The sequence below is a fragment of the Opisthocomus hoazin genome, chromosome 2 (assembly GCF_030867145.1).
Source record: "Opisthocomus hoazin isolate bOpiHoa1 chromosome 2, bOpiHoa1.hap1, whole genome shotgun sequence".
NCBI lineage: Eukaryota > Metazoa > Chordata > Aves > Opisthocomiformes > Opisthocomidae > Opisthocomus > Opisthocomus hoazin.
The window spans coordinates 73018742-73041034 of NC_134415.1; the positions used below are offsets into that span (position 1 = coordinate 73018742).

Below are 22293 nucleotides of genomic sequence, written 5' to 3' on the forward strand. Positions count from 1 at the left end.
CTCCCTGGCCGTGGACTTTCTATCTGGGACCTCGAGTAAAGTTCTGATTTTCAACAGTGTGCCACCAGATTTGCTTTGATTCTTACAGAGGCAGGTGCCACAAACCCAGAACTGCAAAGCTCTCTGACTGGGTGAGCAGAAAGCTTGGACTAACACCTGAGAGAAGATTTTGAGCCATAGGGAGCATTAATAGGCAAATAGATTTCTTCTGGGAATATATATTTTTTTTTTTTTCCTTTTTACTTGCTTCAGAGAAGTTTCTCTATAAGAAAATGCTTTACGGTACTTGGCAGGTGAGAATGGCCCTTTGGAAATGTATGTTTCGATTGTGCTAGCCTGCACATATTTGTTGTTACCTGTTTTCCTAGGAGGCCCAGGGCTGGAAGGGGAAGGCTTTAGGCAGCGTATTTGCATGCTTAACAGAGGAATAAATCAGAATGTTTGCAAGAGTTTCTAAATCAGCCTCATCCCATTATACTTCTACTTTTGCTCTGGAAGTCTCCTCTCACCTGGAAGCTGGGGCTTTCAAAAGGTTAACAAATAAAATGATGTGATGCCAATATTTTGTTTAACAGGCAAAAGAAGTTATAAAGCTGAGGATTAACTAGATTAAAATATTCATTTAAAAAATGGTAACTAGTTGAAGATTTTAACCTTGCACAGCATTTCTCCTCCTTTTTGTATGTAGATGGAAGTTTCTACAGCATCCTTTTGAATTCTTCTGTTGTGATTTATGTGTATATGGTGTGTATGTATATGTATTTATTAATTTTAAAATGTAAATCGCTGTGAATGTTGGAAATTGTAATGAACTGTTCATATATTAGATGGGCTTAAACCCTCTCACTTATTTTCTTGTTAGTTGAGTACATTTTAAAAGATGTCATTTCAAATTCATTGTTTCAATACACTTAACCTTAAAATCTGAGGTAGATGAAAATGTTGCAGTGGATTGTACAGTATGTAGCCATCTGGTGCTCTTGGAGGTCTATGTGTTTTAGAAGAAAAAATAAAAAAAATTGTTAGTAACTTGTACCCATGTTACAAAAACTAATTTGGATTGTAAACTGTGATGCAATTTTAAAATCAATGAATTCTTTAGCATCTGTGCATCTTGTGCCTCTATTTGCATTACTCACTCTATATCTACTGGACAGTAATTGTAAAATGCATGTTTTCTTTCTGTCCTCATTCATGTATATAGCACACTATATAGTAAAGACTTTTTGCAGTTGTTTTGTTCAATGAGGAGGCTGGCTGTAAAGCTCATTACTCAGAGCTTACTTTCTAAAATAAAGTAGAGAGCAAGATAGGAGCTAAACTCTCTTTAGCTTAAGATCAAACCCTCTTTAGGTTTGAGCTTATTTCTAAGAGATATAAACCAAATAGAGATAAGCTTTTTGTAAACTGAAATGAGCTTTTGCATAGCTTTTTGTATCGGTTTAGCTAAATTAAAAGCAAACCTTAAATAAAAGCATATTATTTTCCGTCTAGAAAACTCTTGGCTGAGTATTTTGTTGGCCTAATATGCTGGCAGATATTTACTACTTTTCTCATTGTTATTCTTAATTTGTAGCATATTGTGTAAATGCAATTTATACTTACATATCATATAAATAGCTTTTGTGGTCTAGCATGGCATATACAAATCATGCTAAAATAGATTATCCATGTGTGCTGAATTGCAAGAGAGTGCAACACAGATATATCGTTGTGTGCTCTTATAATTAAAGATAGGAGTGCAATACACAAGTAAAAAGAATAAAGACATACATTCAACATTTATTTTGTATATTTTGTATTCTTGAGTTACTGGAATCTGTTCAAGTAAAGATAATTCATTTAGGCAAGTTGTTAATCCTATAAAATGCTGTGGAAACAATTTTTACAGGTCTTCTTTGCAAGCAAAGGCTTACTTTGAAAAAGGTGATGTGGGACTGAAGCTGAGAGTATTCTTGTAATACTGCAATTGTGTATCTGCATGCTACTCTGGAACTCCATACTTTCAGGTTGGAAATGATAATTTAGTGTTTCTGTGATTGTTTCAATAAATACATATTACTTGCTCGGTTCTGTTATGTAGATTTTGTGTTCTCTGGGTAGGACTTCACATTTTCACAGTGTTTTTAACTTGCCTACCAAGCCAAGGACAGAAATCTGCAAAAGCACTAATGATAAAGAAGACTCTCTACCTTGGAGATTATCAAATACAGTGCTATGTTTTCCTTCAGACTAGATAAAACTGCTTAATACATACAGAATTGCAGACAGAATTGTGAAAATACTTGGTATAAATTTTCACGCTAGCATTACAGCAGAAAGATTAAAGGGCAAGCGAACAGAATGTCCTGGCTGCTGTTACTACGTTCCTCTTAACAGTTTCATATTTTCTAATAACCTGGAGTAAGAGGAAGAAAAGGAAGAATAAAATACTCCAGCTTATTGTGAAATGTCTGTGATGATAGTTTCCCTTGCAGCAAAGCTTTTTAGCTGTGCATAGTTCATGACCTGTAGCAAATCTGAACTGATCTGTGATAATGTGTAGATTAATAGTTGATTTAGTTTTCATTAGATTAAAAACATGGTGAGAGAGATTAGTACTGCAAACTTGGTCACTAAGAAAATTCATTAAACACCCACCCCCCAAAATAAAAGAAAAGACAAATGAATGAACCCTCTTTTTTTCTTAGCTGAAAAATGTTTGGAAAGCAAACTGTCTCTACGGTGGAGAGAGAGTCCTCTGTGGGAGTTTTGGCAGTATGTGGTATGTGTCACACCGCTCAGCAGAGCCAACTTTAGAAGCTCTCTTAGCTGAAAAGTCCATTCTGGAGTTGTAGAGCATCTTTGTGTTCTGGGAAGCTCCCCAGAACAGGAAAAGGGATGACGTATGTTCACCCAGTCCCGGCTGCGATCCTAGATCTCCTTGCATATCACTGCTCCCTCCTCTGGGCCTCCCTCATCCTTTTCCATGCATGGGGGAGACCTGCAGAAAAAAAACAGGGAAGCGTGATCTCTTTTAGGTGTGCAGCTGGTGGAGAAAATGTGGATATTTACAACATTAAACCTAAATATCTTGTGGAATGGAAGGTCTAATGCATGTATTGCCTGAATAACAATGCAGAAAACCTTTCCCTTTGCTGTCATTACTTTCCCTTTGACTAAGCTCATGATTTTTCAGTATTTAATTAGGTGTGCAGAGCTGTTAGTTGTCTATTAGTGTCCATTTCAGTGTAACTTTGGGTTGTGTGTGTCAGATTGCACATCTTTTGCAAAGGTTAAGAAAGAATAGTTGGCAGCTAATTTTACTACAAATGCAACTGCTGAAGTCATTAATTGCCCATCAGATAAAACTCAGTCATCTGGAAAATTTTGCAAAGTGAGATGTCTGTGACAGACTGGTGCTGTGTGTGCATGTGTAGAAAATCCCATCAAAATGTTTTAGCTACTGTTGAGAATGTGGATGGGTAAAATGCATTTAATTAAATCAAAAGTTTTTGCTTCCCTTCTGTTCAGGTATGCAGCACTCTAAAATCCCTACATTTATGTGGTCACTGACAGTACTACATCTCTTCCCCTGTCGGGGCAGTGAGCAGGTCTCACAGGCTAACAGCCTGGGCAAGAGAGGATGAACCCGGATTTGCAACAGGTCCTCTTCTTGCTTGGCATCTGCCTCTTTGCCTTTTGTGCTTGGACCCATGCTGCTGCCACCATCATGGCAAAGATCAAGGCTTGACATCTGCCAGGGAAGGACAAAGAGCAGCTGCTGATGCAGCTGGATGACCAGAAGGAGGAACAGGCTCAACACCACGTGGTGAGGGTCTTAGCAGAAAATGATTTCAAACTCTCCAAAATACGTGTAGTCTCCACATCCATTGCCAGAGCCGTGGCTGTTATCAGTCAGTACCAGAAGGAGAACTTGAGGAAATTTTACAAAGGCAGAAAGCACTAACCTCTTGAGCAGTGGCCCAAGATAACACATGGTTGATGACACATGCAAAACTAGCACAAAGACAGTCTGAGACGAAAAAACATCAACAAAAGGAACAAAAAGCTATACCCTACCCAGAGATTCACTGTTGGTGCATAAAACTCCTGTGTACTAATATTCTTAATTATTTTGGATAAGTATTGCCTCATTAAACAGAAATTTGCTGTGGTGGAGAAAAGGATTTTCCCAGCTGGTTCACACAGCAAGGAGAGGGAAACTGTGGCTGCAGAGACCCACTGATGAAATCTGCAGAAGGGCATTACCTGATTGAAATGCAAAATGGGAAGAGAGAAAGAAGAGGTAAAACTCATGTGATTAGGCAGAAGTCTGACTAATAAGAAATGGACCTCAAACTGACAGGGACAGGCTGGGAGTCAAGGAGAAAGGGCAAGTAAGATGGCAGGTGAGGCATATTTTGGGAAAAGATGCTGGGTTTGGGAGCTTGGGGAAAGACGTCTGTAAGTGGAAGTCTGAAGTCTGTAAGATGACATCCAGACCAGAAGACATTTAGCAAAGGAGAGGGAGTGGGAAAAGGCACACTTCTTGGAACAAGGTAACTCAGCAAGACTTTGAGACTGCCTGGATGAAGAGACAGGGATTGGGAGACCTGAGGAAAGCAAAGCAGCAACGACAAGGATGCTCCAGATTATGCCTCGAGCAGCTGGTTACTGTCGGATGTCTGCAGGGAAGAGCGAGAGCTTCCAGCCCTGCAAAAGGCACATGTGGGTCTGATTATGGAGCTGCATGCTGGAATTTGGGCTGGTTTCTTTTCAGTTTTTGTTTGTGGAGTGTTGTTTTTCTTTTCTTTTAATCTGGGGCATTACACAAAAATAAACTGTCAAAAAACATTACTGAAGTTGCAGTTTCCGCTAGCTCAGGAGTCTCTGTAGTGCAAATCTCTGTAATGTGAATCTCAGTGGCACAGTTCATATGAGCTTACAGCACCCCGTACCAACAGACTGTTAAGGCTTTCCCAAGCCAGCAGTTTATATTATTACTTGCTGCTAAAAGGGTACCTGGAACCAAAGAAAATCATGGCTATCACTTTTGCATGTACATATATACATGTGTGTATATATATGCAGAAACAGGAAATATATGCTGATATAGTTAATATATTTTTTCCTTTATATCATATATGATGGCATAAAGGGGCTCGTACTCATTCAGACTAAGGACCTGTCTATCCTGTCAAGGAGCATGTGCTCTTTGACAGTGGCTGTGGTGGATGCCTATGGAAGAATAATCAACTATACAGTTGTATTATACTGTCTCCCTCCTTCCCACTTTTCAGGTTCTAGTGATCTGTGGCTCAGAGATTTCCTGTGCTGGAGATGATATCTTACTGTTTAATAGCCCTTGATGGATTTTGCTTTCTACCCACAACCTCCTGTGACAATGAATTTCACAGTTTTATACTGAGTGAGAGAAAGGATCTCCCTTTACTTGTTTGTGCCTGCTGCTTGATGTTTACTGGTTTCTGTCATATGAGGCACACTGAAAAATTATTCCTTTTTCACCGTCTTCCTGCCATGCTTCGGGATTTTTCAAATGCCTGTCATATCTCCATCTCCATCACCTCTTTTACAGGCTGAAAAGACGAAGTCAGTGTACCTGCTTGGTACCCTGTACTAGTCACACTTTTCTGTAGGATATTATCACCTCACTCAGAAAGAAAAAAAAATTACATTTGGATTAGATCAAGTAGCCTAAAAAAACCACAATAATTTCTTCAAGTTCTGCCACAAAATCCTTTTTTAAGTATATACCACATAGATATGAAAACGTGATTGCAGGAGTGTTCAAAACAGTTTGCAAACTTTTGAGAAGACTGATTCACCTATGTCTTTCTTAGCATGACTCCATATATAAAAATTATAAGGGAACCATAAGCCCTCCTCTGCCTTCCCTTCATATAAATCAGAATAATTCCTTAATATTTGGAAGTATAACAGCTTAGAAGTCTGATATAAGAAACCTTGTTGGTCTACATGCAAGAAACCCATGAATGTTTCTTTACAAATGGGTTAAGCCATGCCTACAAAGGAAAAAGCTAACAGATTTTAGGTCATGACCATTTCGTATACAGAACACAATACACTCATTGAGATAGGAACAAATCTACTAATTTCTAATCTTTACTTCCATGAATTTTGGGGCACAGATTTCATAATGGAAAGAAAACAGTAAATATTTCTAGTGCCAGTTTGATTACATTGATTTATTCATTAACGTATTCGTTTTGATGTTCAGACTATCTTCTTGAAACTGCGTATTTGATTTTTCCCGTCATGATTTTACTTAAATGGACAGGATTTGAAGATTGTAGTCTTATTAACACTTGCAGAACTGGAAGAATTTGTAGATATGGAGAATCTTTGAGGTATTATCATCATAAGAAAAGGGAAAGCTACTATGATTATATCCCAGGAAAACAGTACTATGCAGTTCCTACAAACAGTACATATCTATGGCTTTTCCTTAAGTTTTAGCACAGGTAAAGCTGCCAGGACTTTTTAAAAACTTTTCATGAACTTGCTTTTCTGAAAACACCTTCCTTTAACATGCTGGCGAAATACTTTCCTTCCTTTGCTTTGAAGCAATCCACTGTTCTCTAGAGAAGTGCAAACCATAGCCATTGCATATAATTCAAATCTTACCCCTAGGATCTTGCTTTTATTAATTATCACTGCAAGGATTTGAATAAGTAACAGTAATGGTAAAAAATCACTGCAGTAACTATTTGTAAACTGTTGTCATTTTTTCTGTAGGTGTTAATTACAGTCTATGGTAATTTGATTTTCAAATAGAATGAAGGCAAGTGGTCGTATGAAGATGTTAGATCACTGGTTTCCCTCTTCATTAGATCACTGGTTTCCCTCTTCATTTTCTGGTCAATAAACAAGTGGAAAAAACTTCCTTGGAGGAGTTCCTCTCCAGCAATCTGTCACCCACAACTTGGTTCAGAGGGTGTTCTGGGAAAGGCTCAGCAGACAGTGATCTGAGAAGCACTGAGGTAGGGAGAAGATACTCAATGCATTGAGAAGCTAAGCCTGAAAACAACAGATGAAGCTTCTCGTATCACTCCTCAAGCAGGTGTGTTGATAAACCCTACATACACCTCTAAACTGCATGCAATCCAGCCCACTCTTGCAAGTATTATAAGTTATAGCTCCTAAAAATGCTTAATCTTTAGATCAAACACAGCAGAAACATTAAAAATGTTTGAGAATTAAATCCAACATGAAAAGAAATCAAACTACATTTTCTTTTATGTGGTCTTCCTACTATATTGCTATTGTGAGCAGTTGTGTGGAAGTGAATGCAACACGATTAACATCAACTGTAGAAATATTTCTACACTACTTGATAATTAGATTTTTTTTTTTTTTGAGAAATGCCTACTTCATGTCTCTTTCTAATTGTAGGTGCAGTTTCCAGCAGAGTACTTGTCAGGTATTCTTGGCTATTGCATCTGCAGGGTAGAATTCTCTGTGGAAATTTCCTCTAACTTAAATCCAATTTGCCTAGTCTCATGCACATGAAACTAAAATAAGGTACCTATGTGCACACACCACTTTTGTATATTGGTTTGTATACAAATTAAAATCACACAGGATTTCTCCATGTAACAGGTAACAACTATCAGAGAAAAATGTTTTATTGTAAAGTACATGGTGCTTATTGTTCTTTCTGCACTAATAGCAGTGACAGACAGAATTGAGGAATCATCCCAGAGCAAAAACAGACATACTTCCCCTGGGGTAAGCTTTGCTGAATCATAGAAAACCCATCTTTCTTTTAGGTTGCTAATTTTTATTGAAGCCTGGGGTGCCATTACAAGGGTAATTTATAATTTTATGGGGAGTTGTATAAGGAAGGATGTCAATATACATTTATGTTGATTTTATTCTCTGTCTTTGTGATTTTTACTTGGTGGAATCACCTGTTTCCTAGACAGATAAGGAACTTCTGACTAAGCGGTGTAGAGCACCACCTAATCCTGCCTCCCATCCTTGGTGTACACTAGTCCATTTTCAATGAGATGTGGAAAAAGAGGAGGCAGATCAGAAGCTGACCTATTGCAAGGCTGAATGTGTGGCCTTATTGATTTTGCTTATCTTGACTGGACTATCTCCTTAGGAACTCTATTTAAAAAGACTTATAATTTTGTTTGTCGGAATGAATTCAGACTGCTGTGTTTGTGTAACTCCAATTCTGGAGCTAAAAAGGGTCGAAGGGCAAAGGATACCGAGCATAGTGGTAGAGGAAGTCTTAACAGGACAAGTATGGGAACTACCAAGCTTTGGTTGAAAGCTGAAGTTTCAGTGTTGAAGTTAACAGAGTGGGTGAATCACGGGAAGGAGTAAGTTTGGAGGACATTCAGTATACTGTTTTTTTAGTAATAGCAGGAGAAGAATTCTGCATATTTCTACTGTGTTATTTGCCTCTCTTTTAAGTAGAAGCTATCCAAAACACTAATTTGTTTGTGTATCTTCACCTTGTGTATGAGTTCCTGGGCAGGGTTAATTGAGAATAATTAGGCCACCTATCGTTCTGACTTCCCATAAAATTGAATTAGGTTTTCTTTTTTTCTTCTGTGTCAGAAGCATTTTATGGACTGAGATCTTTGATGCAAGACAAAATCTCCAACTGTTAAAACATACTTTGGAATTTCCTAGTGTTTTCATGCCAGGAGCGCAATTTTATTGCTTTTACTAACAAAGGGTCTTTAGCCTGGGTTTGCGCAGTTACACAGCACAATTGTGTGGGTACTATGTAGCCATTACTATTTCAAAGGTAGTGCATACCAGGGAGGATGCTAGAGCTTCCTACGCACTTGTATGCTTTGATTTTTAAATATACCTTCTCTGAAGCTTCATCTGCCACTTTCTTTCCCCAAGATGGGGTGGTCTTTGAGTATTCCATAATAAGTACATTTTTGTATTTTAAACTGCCTCTGAAATACAAACACTATACTCTCTCCACTAGCTTTTTATTTTGGAGTTACATGATGAAATTTACTTTTATCTGTGGTGCATGGACATGGGTAGCTATCAAGCACAAAGAAGGCTTACTGGGGAAGTATTTTAGTGCTAGATGTTAATAAATGGGTTTCAATACCATCACCATTCATATCTTTTAGCCCAGCAGACCAGAAATTTGAAGAAAAGTCTCTGCTGTAACTGCAAGTTCAGAATTGGCCAGGTGTGTACCCAGACTTGGATTCAGTAGCTGCAGTTGCACAGCGTGTGCTGATTTACTAGATCATCACTACTGCAATCGAAAGCTCTCCTTCCCCTCCTGCTTCCCTTCCTTGCAGCTTTCTGTTTTAGGCTCCTGTTGCCTATGCTCTGGGTCTCATGTGGGACAACTTGCCTTACTAATATGGCAGATGAAAATGGCCATCTGTCTTAATGAGTTAGAGCAGATCATGACCGGGTCCAGTGGATGCCACAGCCTGTGCAGGAGACTCTGGGTTTGCATGGCTAGGAGCAGAGCAGGAGAGGAGGAAGATAGGCCAGGTTGCAGCCTCCTTAGATCAGCTCATTTCTACCTGTGAACCCATGGTCTGTGGGGAGGATGTTCAATCCCCACTAATCTGGTTGAAAGTTGAGGTCCTTCTCAGATCCTCAGCCCAGACTAACATATGCTGCTCAAATGCTCAGGTCTGGACACAACAGAAATCTTGGCAACACTGGCTTAATCCTTCCTGCTGGAGTCCCTGTTTGTAGAAGAGGGGAGAGATGAAGTGCCAGGTAGGACAGAAATCTCACCTACAACATAAAGAATGCAAAAGATTAAAATTTTAGCATAAAGGGCAGCTCTGGTTACCCTGCATTGTGTCTTTACTGGTCCAGATTGCACTCTATCTTGGGTACTTACTAGATGCCTCAGAAGTGCAAAGGCTGAGGTCAATGTAGATGTCTGGGAAGCTGTTTGTGGCCTACTCAGAGGTGCTTCAGGTATCCAGTATTATCAGATACCGCACACGTACAGCTTCTCTGTGAGGGCAGACTGTATGGAAAATGGGGCAAGCGTGCATCCCTCAGACACATCAGCTGATGCAGTCATACTAGTAAAACCAAGTCTGCAATGTTTCTTTGCTCAAGTGAAGAACATTTACTACTCTTTGTGGAAACAGATAACTAGGGAGGAAGTTCTGCATCATAAGGGGCATTCTGAGAAGATTCTTGGATATGCTGTAGTTGATATTCGGGGTGGTGCTTAGAAGCCCAAGTTAGCCTAATGCTATTCTTCTGAAGTTTATAGAAAGCATATTCAGTGACTAGGCCAACATGATACATTGATTTTGTTCATGTGTTTCTGTTTATCGTGACTGAAGCTGGGATTGTGGTGATGTAGTTCCAAAGACCATTAATCTTCTAGCATCTTTTTTGTTCTTTCCCTCTTGTTCAAGTTATAGATCTTAGCTGTAGATATAGCTGGAAAATGGCTGTCAGAATGGAATATGACAGGGAGTTGCTGGAAAGGAGCCATTGCTGTGCCTTGGTACAGATTCAGAGCAAAAGCTTTCAATGATCTTTCATTCAGCATTCTTGCAACTGCAGTGTGTGGCACTCCTGAGAAGTGTTTGGACAAAGGCATCTGACCCACTTACTTCACTTTTTAAAGCATGTATTGACTACAGGGTTAAAGCTGGTGTAAGGAAAAGAAAACCAGTGGAGGTAATTTTTTAGTTTTGCTGGGTTGAAACAAAATGAAAGGGGCCTTTTGCTTAGTCAGAGCAACTAGAACACAGTAAGTCAAAAAAAGCACAAAGAGGAGTAAAAAGAGCTGTTAACTTGTCAGTGATTTGATTCATTTGTTGTAAGAAATGGAAATAAAACTGAGAACCCACTTAGAAAGTCAGACATTTAGTAGTTCTAAAAAAATAACTGTTAAAGCAATCATGAAATGCACCCATCCTGTGAAGGACTATAATTCTAATTGCTGTGTGTATAACTCCACCTCTGAGTGTGTGAGATAGGTTTAAGTGAAAGAAGTGCCTCGGAGTGGAGTGTTTTGATTCAGGTGTAGAAAGAGATCCAGAGTTATCATCTGTAGCTGCTTCCTTGCTGATGCCTCTCACAGTGATGAAATTGCTCTCTCAGACTGCTGTATGATTGCAGCTTCAGGTGGATAATGATTTAATTACTCAGTTTTTGGATCGTTGATCAATGTAATTGATCTAGAATGTGCTTTCAGTAACTCTGTATATCTGCTGGGTTGGTACATGCTCATGGGCCGAACTCTGATCTGTTCAGCTGAGATAACAGCATTATATCAATCTATAATTAGTACCCTCACTTGTGCTTACTATCTGACTATAGAGGAAAAAATAGTGTTCCTGACAGTGTTAGTATTCATTCTTCTCCCTGAAATTCCCTGGGTAATTTTGTAAAGCCTATGTTCTCAGAAAAAAAACTGCAAGGAGAAATTTTAGATGTTTCCTAAATTATATTATTTACTTCAGAATATGCTTAAAAAGTGTTATGGAACAACTAGATAGCGTTGAAGGACTTTAATTAGCTAGTTTTTTGCTTAGCAGTTAGGTTACTTCTGTCATTTGATTGTTTCATTACATATGTGGCAGAACCCAGTTACAATCTTCTTTTGAAGCAACATGTTTGTGACGCTGGAAAACTCCTGGGAGGTGGGATTTCAGTATACTGGAGTATGTGAATGGATGCAGCTGGACACATGGCCAAAGGACTGTTTTAGTCACGTCGCATTAATTATGCCTTTATAGTCTACTCAAATTCTCAACATCACCTCTGCTCATGGTTGCTGTGGAGGTGCTGTTATGGACAGGGGACTGGAATATGCTTGTAGTGCAGCTACCATGCATAAAATCTGCTTTGTGTTTTTCACTGTTCAGAACTTCATAAGCAGTGGCCCAGAGAAAGGTGGTGTCATTGGCAGCTTCTTACTTGCCATTTGGAATATTTTTAAAGGCAAAGTAGAAAATGATATCTCCAAACTTTTGGCAGTTTATTCAAGTATTTCATTCAAGGTCGGCTGGGCAGATCTTGTGCACTTCATACCAATTCGCTCAAGCTGAAATTGCAAGGAGGTCCACCTCTTCTACAGGCTCCTCAAGTGTATCTTCCTTCTGCTGGGATTTAAACTATCAGGGCAGTTGAGTCCTCTGTCTTCTGTAAAGATGTCTGATACAGTGTCTACTATTTCTAATGTCTAAGATGTGACAGAACGGCCAGCTTGGAGGGAGTGGTTCTGAAATGTGTTGAAGAGTGAAAAAATGTTCCCGCGTTCAAATTAATGTCCTGGAGTTTTTTTTCTTACTCTGAAACTGCTTTTATCTCAAAGAAAGGAGTAGCCAATAAATAGGTTTGGTGTATGGCACAAAAATATAGTATGGCAGTATGGTAGTAAATTGTGACAGAATATGTGCTAGTGAACACAGTATCTACAAACAATTGCTTTTTAAATAATTGTTTACTGTAAAAAACTTCTAGTAAAGAGACAGGCAATGCTTTTGTTTCATTTTGATTTTACTGCAAGAATGGTTAAGGGACAGAGGGCACAGCTTGGCATTCAGGGAGTGGTAGCTCTTTGGGTACCTCCTACGTGAGCAAGAGGCAAGGCCAGTTCTGGATGGAGGCAAAGTAATCAATCACCTACGACAGCAGGCTTTTGGTAAAATGGCTCTGGATCCCTAACTGAGCTTGTCTGTGTTAGAGACAGGGAAAAACCAAATTTGCCGATGTCAGACAGTGGTGTCAGAATGCGTGAGAAGGCGGGTGCTTGGGGGAACATTTATTATAGTCCAACCAGGAACAGCAGGACCACAGGCCCGGTTTCCTAGAGTTCCCTGGCTGGCCTGTCTCACTGTTCACCTGCCAAGCCTGGAGCTACTGTTCCAAGCAACTCTGTTTCAGATGATAGGGTTCAGTGTTTGCTAAGAAACTTTGAGAAGCTAACTCTGGCCTGGATGATGTTTGGTTTGTCAAGCTGGATGTGACACAAGCATGAGCATACAAGCACATGGGAGCAGAAAAAAAGAAAAAGTTCTATTCATAAATCATTCTCATTCATCTGCCTTATAAATGCAGGCAAAAGAAGGTCACTTAGTGTGGGCAACAGGAACCTCTAACCTTCTAGTTAGAACACCTTTCACAAGGCACTTTGTATAACTGATATGTCTATATTGCACTTGTAGAATCGTCACAATGCATTTGTTTCAAAAGCTTGTGCTTGTAAATACATGAAAATTGCCATGTCTAAAAGTTGACTGCAAAGTGACTGGAATGCATGTTTTTGTCTGTTGATATATGTCCATTAAAGCACTTTTTTCCCAGAAGAATTCTGCAGAAAAATAACTTTATTAAATGGGAATAGAGACTGGATTTTAAAAGTTGCTTTTTAAAAAAGGAATCTTTGTCTCTCAAGTTGTTTATAGTTAAACTTCTAAAGGAACTTTCTAAGCACTGAAAAAGTTGACTGTAAACCCCAGTCTTTCCCTTACTCTAAAATAGAGTGGTACCCTATGAAACCCTTACCCTGTCCCATTTGTGAGCTACGCCAGGATTTCCCCATTCTTGCCACTTCAAAGGGTGTGCTATATGTCTTGTGGCTGCCAGATAGATGAAGGTTTTGTTATACAGCTCACAGAGCAAGAATAATTTTCAGCCTTCTTTAAAATACTTTAGATGTAATGACAGGAACTGAACTGCATCACTTACTGGCCCTGGAGCAAAGGTTTTTTTGTACATGGATTTTTCTGAACCTCACTTTACGTATGAAATAAGCGTGGTTGAACCCTCATGCACACTTTTTGTTGAGACAGCTCAAGATATTAGCAGAAATGCTGAAATTAGCAACTCAAGACTCATGGGTTCACTTTTTTGATTTTGCTTTTCTTCAGGCAGGGAAAGGAAAGAAGTCTGCAGAAGCCATACTATTTGCTTCAGCTGACAGTGAAGTGCAGGTTCCTCGGTTGCGTGCAAAGGATATTGGCATGCTCTGCAAACACTTTTGGCTTCACTTGACATGGTATTGATACTTACACAGATTTCTTCTTGTTATACAATTATGGAAATGAGCCCAAAGGATGCTTAATCAATTACTAAATAACAGAGCTGAAATAGTGGTAATAAGAGCACAATATACTTATTAAGTGAGCACTGCGAGAGAGAAACAATGATATTCATCAATTATGAACAGGTGCTCTACAGTACCACATTGTTGCACATTTTCATACTAGGAGAAAACAATCCTTTCATGTCCAAAATCAAAGACACAACAGAAGCAACTATTCTTAAACTGCAATCCTAACATTATGTGGCTTCATTTTTCGGAAACCATTGGATTAGCGTGTTACTTATTTGTTGGGATAAGAAGAACTTCAGTTCATTTATTTGCAGTCTGTATTTATGAATTTATTTTAGTCTGTATCTGCTTATATATTTGAATAAGAGGCTTTAGGTTATTTTAGGGCACTTCCTTTACACCCTTTTCCAATGTATGTACAAGGTATGATTGCATGAGGTGTTACTGGAGAAATAAACTTTTGAGGACAGAAGTCGTGTTTGTTGCTGATCATGTCCCAGTTTCTACATGTGTCTATGGCAGTAGATCTGAACTCATTCCTCTAACAGGAAGACAATATAATATAGAATTGATGTTTGAATCTGAAAATTCAGTATTTTTTGCTTTAGAAAGAACAGGATGTTGTATTTGCTGCTGAGTCTTACAGCATAAATTGTGTTTGTCCTTGATGTAGATGAAACTGAGGAGAACTGGAGGCACTTTTCATCCTAGTTATGAGTTCCCAGATGTGCTGTCAGATAACTACTGCCTTTGTGTGAACTCTAAGGACAACAGTGAACCACTAGACCTAGCTTAAAGGAATAAATAAAAAGCACTTCTTACAACGTACAGTCATCTCTTGGAACTCGGAATATTGTGGAGGTCAAAACCACAAATAGATTCAGAAACCAACTGGATGAATTAATGTCAAAAATTTCTACTAGAGCTATTAAGTGCAAAGATGTGGGTACAATTTCTGACTTATGGTGTCCTAAGCTACATGTTTTCACAAGCTGCAAGTTTAAGTATTTCCAGATACTTTTTCCTTACAGCCCTTTCCTAGATATCAGCACTGATCAGTTAGAGGTGGGACATGGAGCTACACTGAGCTAGGCTATGTCTAGGTAGACCAATATAGCCACATTTATTTGAGATACAGTTGACTGCGTGTGTCCCAAACATCCCCTTAAATAACAGTCTACATGATTCCATCTACATGATTTCATCGCTGATTGTCCAGAGCACAGTAATGAGGGAAAGGGAAAGGGAAAGGGAAAGAGGGAAAGGGAAAGGGAAATGGAAATAGGGAAAGGGAAAGGGAAAGGGAAAGGGAAAGGGAAAGGGAAAGGGAAAGGGAAAGGGAAAAGGAAAAGGAAAAGGAAAGAGAAAGGGAAGGGAAGGGAAAGGGAAAGGCAAAGGGAAAGGGAAAGGGAAAGGAAAGGAAAGAGGAAAGAGGAAAGAGGAAAGGAAAGAGGAAAGAGGAAAGGAAAGAGGAAAGGAAAGGAGAGGAGAGGAGAGGAGAGGAAAGGAAAGGAAAGGAAAGGAAAGGAAAGGAAAGGAAAGGAAAGGAAAGGAAAGGAAAGGAAAGGAAAGGAAAGGAAAGGAAAGGAAAGGAAAGGAAAGGAAAGGAAAGGAAAGGAGAGGAGAGGAGAGGAGAGGAGAGGAGAGGAGAGGAGAGGAGAGGAGAGGAGAGGAGAGGAGAGGAGAGGAGAGGAGAGGAGAGGAGAGGAGAGGAGAGGAGAGGAAAGGAGAGGAAAGGAAAGGAAAGGAAAGGAAAGGAAAGGAAAGGAAAGGAAAGGAAAGGAAAGGAAAGGAAAGGAAAGGAAAGGAAAGGAAAGGAAAGGAAAGGAAAGGAAAGGAAAGGAAAGGAAAGGAAAGGAAAGGAAAGGAAAGGAAAGGAAAGGAAAGGAAAGGAAAGGAAAGGAAAGGAAAGGAAAGGAAAGGAAAGGAAAGGAAAGGAAAGGAAAGGAAAGGAAAGGAAAGGAAAGGAAAGGAAAGGAAAGGGAGGAAGAGGAAATTCCACTCATTTACTAGTCAGTCAGTGAAAAGCTGGAAAGTATGAAAAAAATCAGCACGACATGGTACCAAAGGAGAATAAACAAGTCTTATTTGCACTGCTCAGCTGGAAGGTGTTTCCCGGTGACCCTGTGCTGGCCCCTTCCTCTGAGACTCTCACAGATGCTTGCCTCTCACCCTCACCCTGAGGAAGAAGGACGTGGTGGCCCACCGGTGGGCTCACCGCCAGGCAGGGTGACGGGGAGCTGGAGACTGGCCCTGCTGCTCTGTCGCTGGGGCAGCAGTGGATGGACCGGGGGGATGAAATGGGGTCCTGGGCCGTGGGCAGGGTGGGGGGAGCTCTGGGGGATTGGGCAGGGACAGGCAGGGCTGGGATGGCTTTGGTCCCCGGACAGACCCTTCACACCTTTTCCACTGGAAAGGTTAGCTCTGGTGTCCACACGCAACACTTTCTCACTAGGAAACAAAAGCACTGAGTTTAGGCCATTTTAATGGGTGCTGGTGGACTAGTGGAAAAAAACTGTGCTAATAAAAACCAGTATTGCTGAAAGAAAAAGCAAGAGAAAAATGCTTGTTTTCTTGCATCCTTTTCCAGAAGGCAGAAGGAAAAGACAGAACGGAAAAAAAATGAATTATAAACAGCACAGGAAAGATCAGCTCAAGGAGTTGTTGAGAGAAAGGAATCTGAAATATAAAGAACTAAAAAAGGCACAGCCCACTTCCCTGAAGTGCTGGAAAAGCTATGTTGTTCTAGAGTCAGAGGTGGCCTCAGGCAGGAGGTCACATTTGCTAATGTGAGCCACTGGACTTGCTGAACACCTGGAGCTGGAATGGGCCACCGGGATGTCCAAGTGCTGGGGAGATCCCTTTGTCCCGTACAGGGGAACTGGTGACTGATTGTGCTTGAGGTTAGACTGAGGTTTTTGATTCAGGGAAGATGTGAAAGATGGGAGACTTCTTGAGAGAGAACCAGGTGACCAAGAAAAGGAGATGTCTATATAAGGCAAATTAGAATTTCCATCAACCCCATGCGTAGTTGCTCAGGTAGTATGAATCCTATATTTTTTACCTCAGGATAAGGACAAGGGTGATGCTGAGATATTTCTAAGTACTGTCAAGAGGAAGAGTGAGTTAAAGTAGGAGACTGATCGGAAAAAGTAGTAATATCGTATTTCCTTATTCATGGAAAAGACCCCTAGATATCGCATGGCTGATAGTGTTACGGAATATAGTTATGGACTGCTTAAGCTTCTCTTACTTAAAAAACTGCAAATGGCTTGAGATGGCACCCAGAATGTTTGTGAGGAAATGTTAAGGAACTTAGGAAATAGATTGATCCTGAAGTATTTTAAATTAATGGATTACTGAAGGAAATGACTTCTAATAAGGGTTTAACAGATCCTAAAGAGGTGTATGTGCTATCAGGGCTTCAGATATTTATGCTTTATGCCCAGGTTAATTAAATTCAGTAATGGACCATGAACTACGATACAAGTAGCTCGTAAGATGTCCAGTATATACTTAGAGCTCATTTCCATGTTTTTTACCCAAGGTAAATAAAGAATGTTATCTGTCCGGAGGTTGCAACAAGCAGCTAGATGCCAATGTTTAGGCAACTGAATTCAGTTCCAGAGAACTAGTCTAAGCAACTTGTCTGTGGTCTCTCTAAAGGCAGGGGAATTCTGAGCTTTCTTTAGGTAACAGTAACGAAAATGATACAAAAGTAAGTCTGTAATCTTGCTTCAAAGTCTTTCTGCTCTTCAGTGGGCAGGTCTCCCTCCCCTGAGATGAGGTCTGAGGTGGACTTAGCAATCCCTCTCTGGAGATGCTCATCTTTCTCTTTTGATATGGTAGAAGATATAGGTAGAAGAGACAACTAGAAGCAACGTGCCAGCTTAGCTAGCACATGCCTGTGTGAGAGAAACCTAGCCTCAGACACAGTCTCAAGATGGAACAAAGAGGATGGGCAATGTGACAAGGTGTGGAGAGGAGTAACTCTGGGTAGAATGAGTAGGTCTGGTGGACTCAAGGCAGATGGGAGGAGCAATGTCCTGTCTGCAGCAAACCAAATCATTACATTTAGAATCAGCCCTGCATTCACTGCGGACATGAAACTCCAAGAGTCGTGTAGTCTCATCTGAGCCAGATGCCAACTAGCTAGCAGTGGGTACTGCTAGCAGCACAGGTAGCCGTAAGCTGGATCTTGGCATAGATCAGCTGCCCAAAATGACCCTAGTTCCAAGGAGGGGAGGCTGTACTGAGCCTGCTCTGCTGCAGTTACACTGCCAGCAATATTACAGCCAGCTAGTTTAAAATTAGCCTCTGTACATAATATGAGCAGGATATATTCTTAAGTGGAAATCTCTGCACAAACCAGAAATTGTAAGTAAAATTTACACTACTGTCCCAGCTAGTGAGTAGAAAGTATAGATGCTGGAGTTTGCTCCCTAGGTTCTGCTGCACAAGAGTAATGTGATTATGTCTTAGTAGAAATGGTGGGTGCTCCGGGAATTATTTAAAATCAGATTTTGCATGTTGAGGTTCCTGAATGCAAAGCTATTTTATGCTGTCTGAAGCAGAACAGTGATCCCTCCTAAGTTTGTGTTCAGTCATTTTGCTAAGTGCAATTATGCATGGGTGAGCTACAACAATTTTAATAGAAATGCATTGATACTTTTATAGAATTTCCCAGATTATTGAAAGTTAATGGTAAGTGAACAATCTGGGCGTTTGCAGTTGTTCATTGTTGAAATTAAAATTAGTGGTATTTACTCAGGCTTAACACCCTATGTTACACTTGCAGGAAATGACAAGCTAGAGGGGAAGTATTGAAGATGGGGGGTAATCTTTAAGAAAAAATACAGAGGTGGGTTGGTTTTTTTTTTTGGAAAGCATAGTTCAAAGAGTATGCAGACATATAATTTCGGGATGCAATGCAATTACCAGAAATAGTTTAAAACGGGTTACTTCACTTGAGTACGACTCTTTGAAGAATACATAGTAATTGTTTTAAATGCATGATTACTTTAATATTGGCTCCTTTCAGCAAGTCTCAGACTCCTAGATTAAACTCTAAGTCCTGTGCATCTGTCCACTCAAATTCTGTTTATTCTTCAGGCTGTCATAGTTCCATTATTAAACCACTTGAAGCCCTTTGATGTGTTCCTGCACATAAAAAGACTGGTGCAGACTTTCATGCAGCCTGATCTTTGCCATGCTAACTTTTTTTCAGCATAACTGAAGTCTGAGAACTAGTTAAAGTCATCATTAAGAAATCCCACTAACAAGAAATACTGTTTTAGAAATGTGTTTATGTCCACACAAAAAGATTTTTGCAGAGCCCTGCCTGTGAAGCTGCAGATAGATTTCTGATTTTTAGAAAGAAATACAGCACTGGAATGTGGCTGTGTTTCTTTGGAAGGCACAGGCTGCTCTCTGTGCTGAGCAGCAGAACAGCGTGCTTTGATCTTACCACGCTCTGACGCCTGTTGGGAAGCAGCGTTTGGGATTTATTTATGTAGCAGGTCCTTTTTGGACAGTGCTGTGAGTACCACCTTGTGGACTCTGAGGTCCTGACCACCTGCGGCATTCAGCTGGGCTCTGTTGATCTACACCACTAAAACAACCATGACTGCCTTTTTCCCCCCCCGATTTGCACAGGGTGACAGCCATTGCTGTGGCACAGTCGTCTTTCTGCTGCCCTGAACCACGAGTGAGAGTTCTCTGGGCTACCACGTGCAGAGTGTATACAGACATCCCACTTCTGTGCAAATACTTAACAAAGTAAACATAGCCAGAGGCTTCCCTCAGTTTACTGTGTGCCCTCGCCACTTTCCAGAAGCTCCTCTTGCAGATGGCTCTGTAAGGTTTTGGCTGGTGAGCTGCTGGGATCCTGACTCCAGTGGAGTCATGTTGCCAAGAACCTGGCAGAGAAGGGCACTCAAAGCTCAAAGCTGAGGGAAAAGGCTTTCTTATGGATAGTTCCAAGTTTCTGCCACATCCCTAAAATCTGTATGAATACCAGAGGAATCCAGGGAGTTTCTCTGAGGTGAGAGTGAAAAGAAAAAACAGGCTCTCCTTTTATTTGTCGAGATTTATTTGAGGAAAAATTTCCTTTATGTTTTTCTTCACCTTGATCTTGCTCATGCAACTTACAGCTATTAAGAAATCTGCACCGTCTTTGCAAAGAGCTATAAAACACGCTGAGCTCCATGTGCTAGCCCAAATCTGATCTGAACAACTGATGTCTAGTTTTCTGCAATTCCATGGCTCATTGCTGTTGTCTGTCATCTCAAGAGAAAGACTGCTCAATGCCGAGTAGCAATGCACAGAATCTTATTCTAAACCTTATTCTAAAACATTTTGTAATCCTTTATTTATAAGAAATGGCCATTCTACAGAACAGTAAAAACTAATAGGTGTTAAGCTCTCCAGTAAGCACGGTCATCATTTATTCTGCTCTCTTTCTTACAATTCAAAGTTATATGTTTTATCAGAAAAACCTGTAACTAAGTATTATTGGCGCAGCGTTGAGTTATTGTTCTTGCCTTTTCCTCTGACTTCCAGTTCTTCGGAGCGCGTGGTTACCTCCATGGGGGTCCTGCTACCCCTCCGTCTGGTCCGAAGGTGGCAGCATCTTACTTCAATAGAAAGTTTCAGTCCTGTTCAGCTGTGTTGTGGCTTGATCCTGATACTGTCTAGGCTCTCTACATTAGACACACTTTTAGCTAAGCAAATGAAGGCGTGATCCGTGCTTGCTTTCTGAAGAAAAGGGCTTTCAGTGTGAGATACAACACCCCCAGAAAGTCTGCTAGTTGTCTGCAGATAACTTTCAATGTAGGTAATAAAATCAGAAAAGCTGAATACTTTGCTATTTGCATTTTAATGCCGTGGTAATACTGTTACAGAAGTCCCCTGACTGCAGCTACCACTTGCCTCTGGTACAGCGTTATGGCATGCCTGCTGTGACAAACCCATGGGGGGAAGCTCATTTTCTGTACCTTTGGGGTCCCCTTTCATCTGTGCTGTACCCTCTAGTGCTCCTTGGATTTTGGCTGCTCAGTGTGTCGAGGGTGGAGGGGTCTGTATGTGCCCCTGTTATCCTGGATAGAGTTATTACCTAGGCCATTTACACCCAGGTAAAGAGTTGTCAATTTAACAAACTTCTGCTCAAAGGAGGTTTTGTGATCAAAGTGCAGGGGGACTGAAATGCCACTGGCTTCCCCTCCTGTCGTAACCTTCCCTTGTGAATTCAGGCCACTTCCTTCAGGTCCGGGTACCCCACTGTACTCTCCACAGTTTGGAGGAGAGATAGCAACAGTGTCACCCACACACCTTTCTTTCTGTCCTACCAGCCTTGGCTGTAGACTTTGTGGACAGGAAGCATCTCTCCATCATTTGGCTGAGGGCTAGCACTGGTGCGGGGGAAAGGTTCCCTGTCCAGACCAAGAAGGCTGTCATTATCACTGTAACGTAAATAATGATTCAACATCCACTTAGCAGTAGGACAGCCCACACTGCAGCTCTTCCCTATGTGGGAGGGAGGGGGAAGCTTGCGCAGCTGTGCTGCTGTGGGACAGGCTGGGTAGCTAATGGTTTCTTAGCCTCCCTGCTAAATCTGTGTCTGTAGCAGCACCACAGTACATGAAACACTTTCTCTAACTGTAATACATCTCTCTGCTTTTGTTTTTTTGATTTTTTCAATTTTTCCCCCCTGAAATTACACTGTTGAAGACCTTCGTAATGGCTGAATAGACCTGAATAACTGCACTGACCACGCCAGCTCAACTAGGGTGAATCACACACAGCTTGTGCTTCAAGCTTGGAGTTCAGAAGGAAAGAAAGCGGAAAACGTTTTGTGCCTCTGACCTCCCAAGTGTCATCTTCTTAGCAGCTCAGATCCCTCTTCAAAATTATTCTGTTACTCATCTGGCTCCCTTACATCAGTTTCATCATTTCCTGCCCAGGCAGTAACCCAAATAACCAAAATAAATATTTTTTTTTAAGCAGAACACCTTCTCTTTAAGCTTGCAGGAGTGACAAAACACAGTAAATATTTCTAATGGTGTGAAGCTCTGTCATTACTACTTGAAAATCCAACTGAGAGAAGGGATGAGGTAAAGGCCTGTGTTTCAGAAGCAATTCTTTGCTGGGCTAAGAGTATAAGACACACCACATGTATCTGTACCAGTGATGTCACCACTGATGTCGTTATTGACATCAGTGGTGATGTCACT

General features: G+C 40.6%; 1 pseudogene; it reads left to right on the forward strand.

The window, feature by feature from the left end:
- The first annotated feature begins 3712 nt into the window (after positions 1 to 3712).
- LOC142365741 (large ribosomal subunit protein uL29-like) lies at positions 3713 to 4087 on the forward strand (annotated as a pseudogene).
- The last annotated feature ends 18206 nt before the right edge of the window (positions 4088 to 22293 follow it).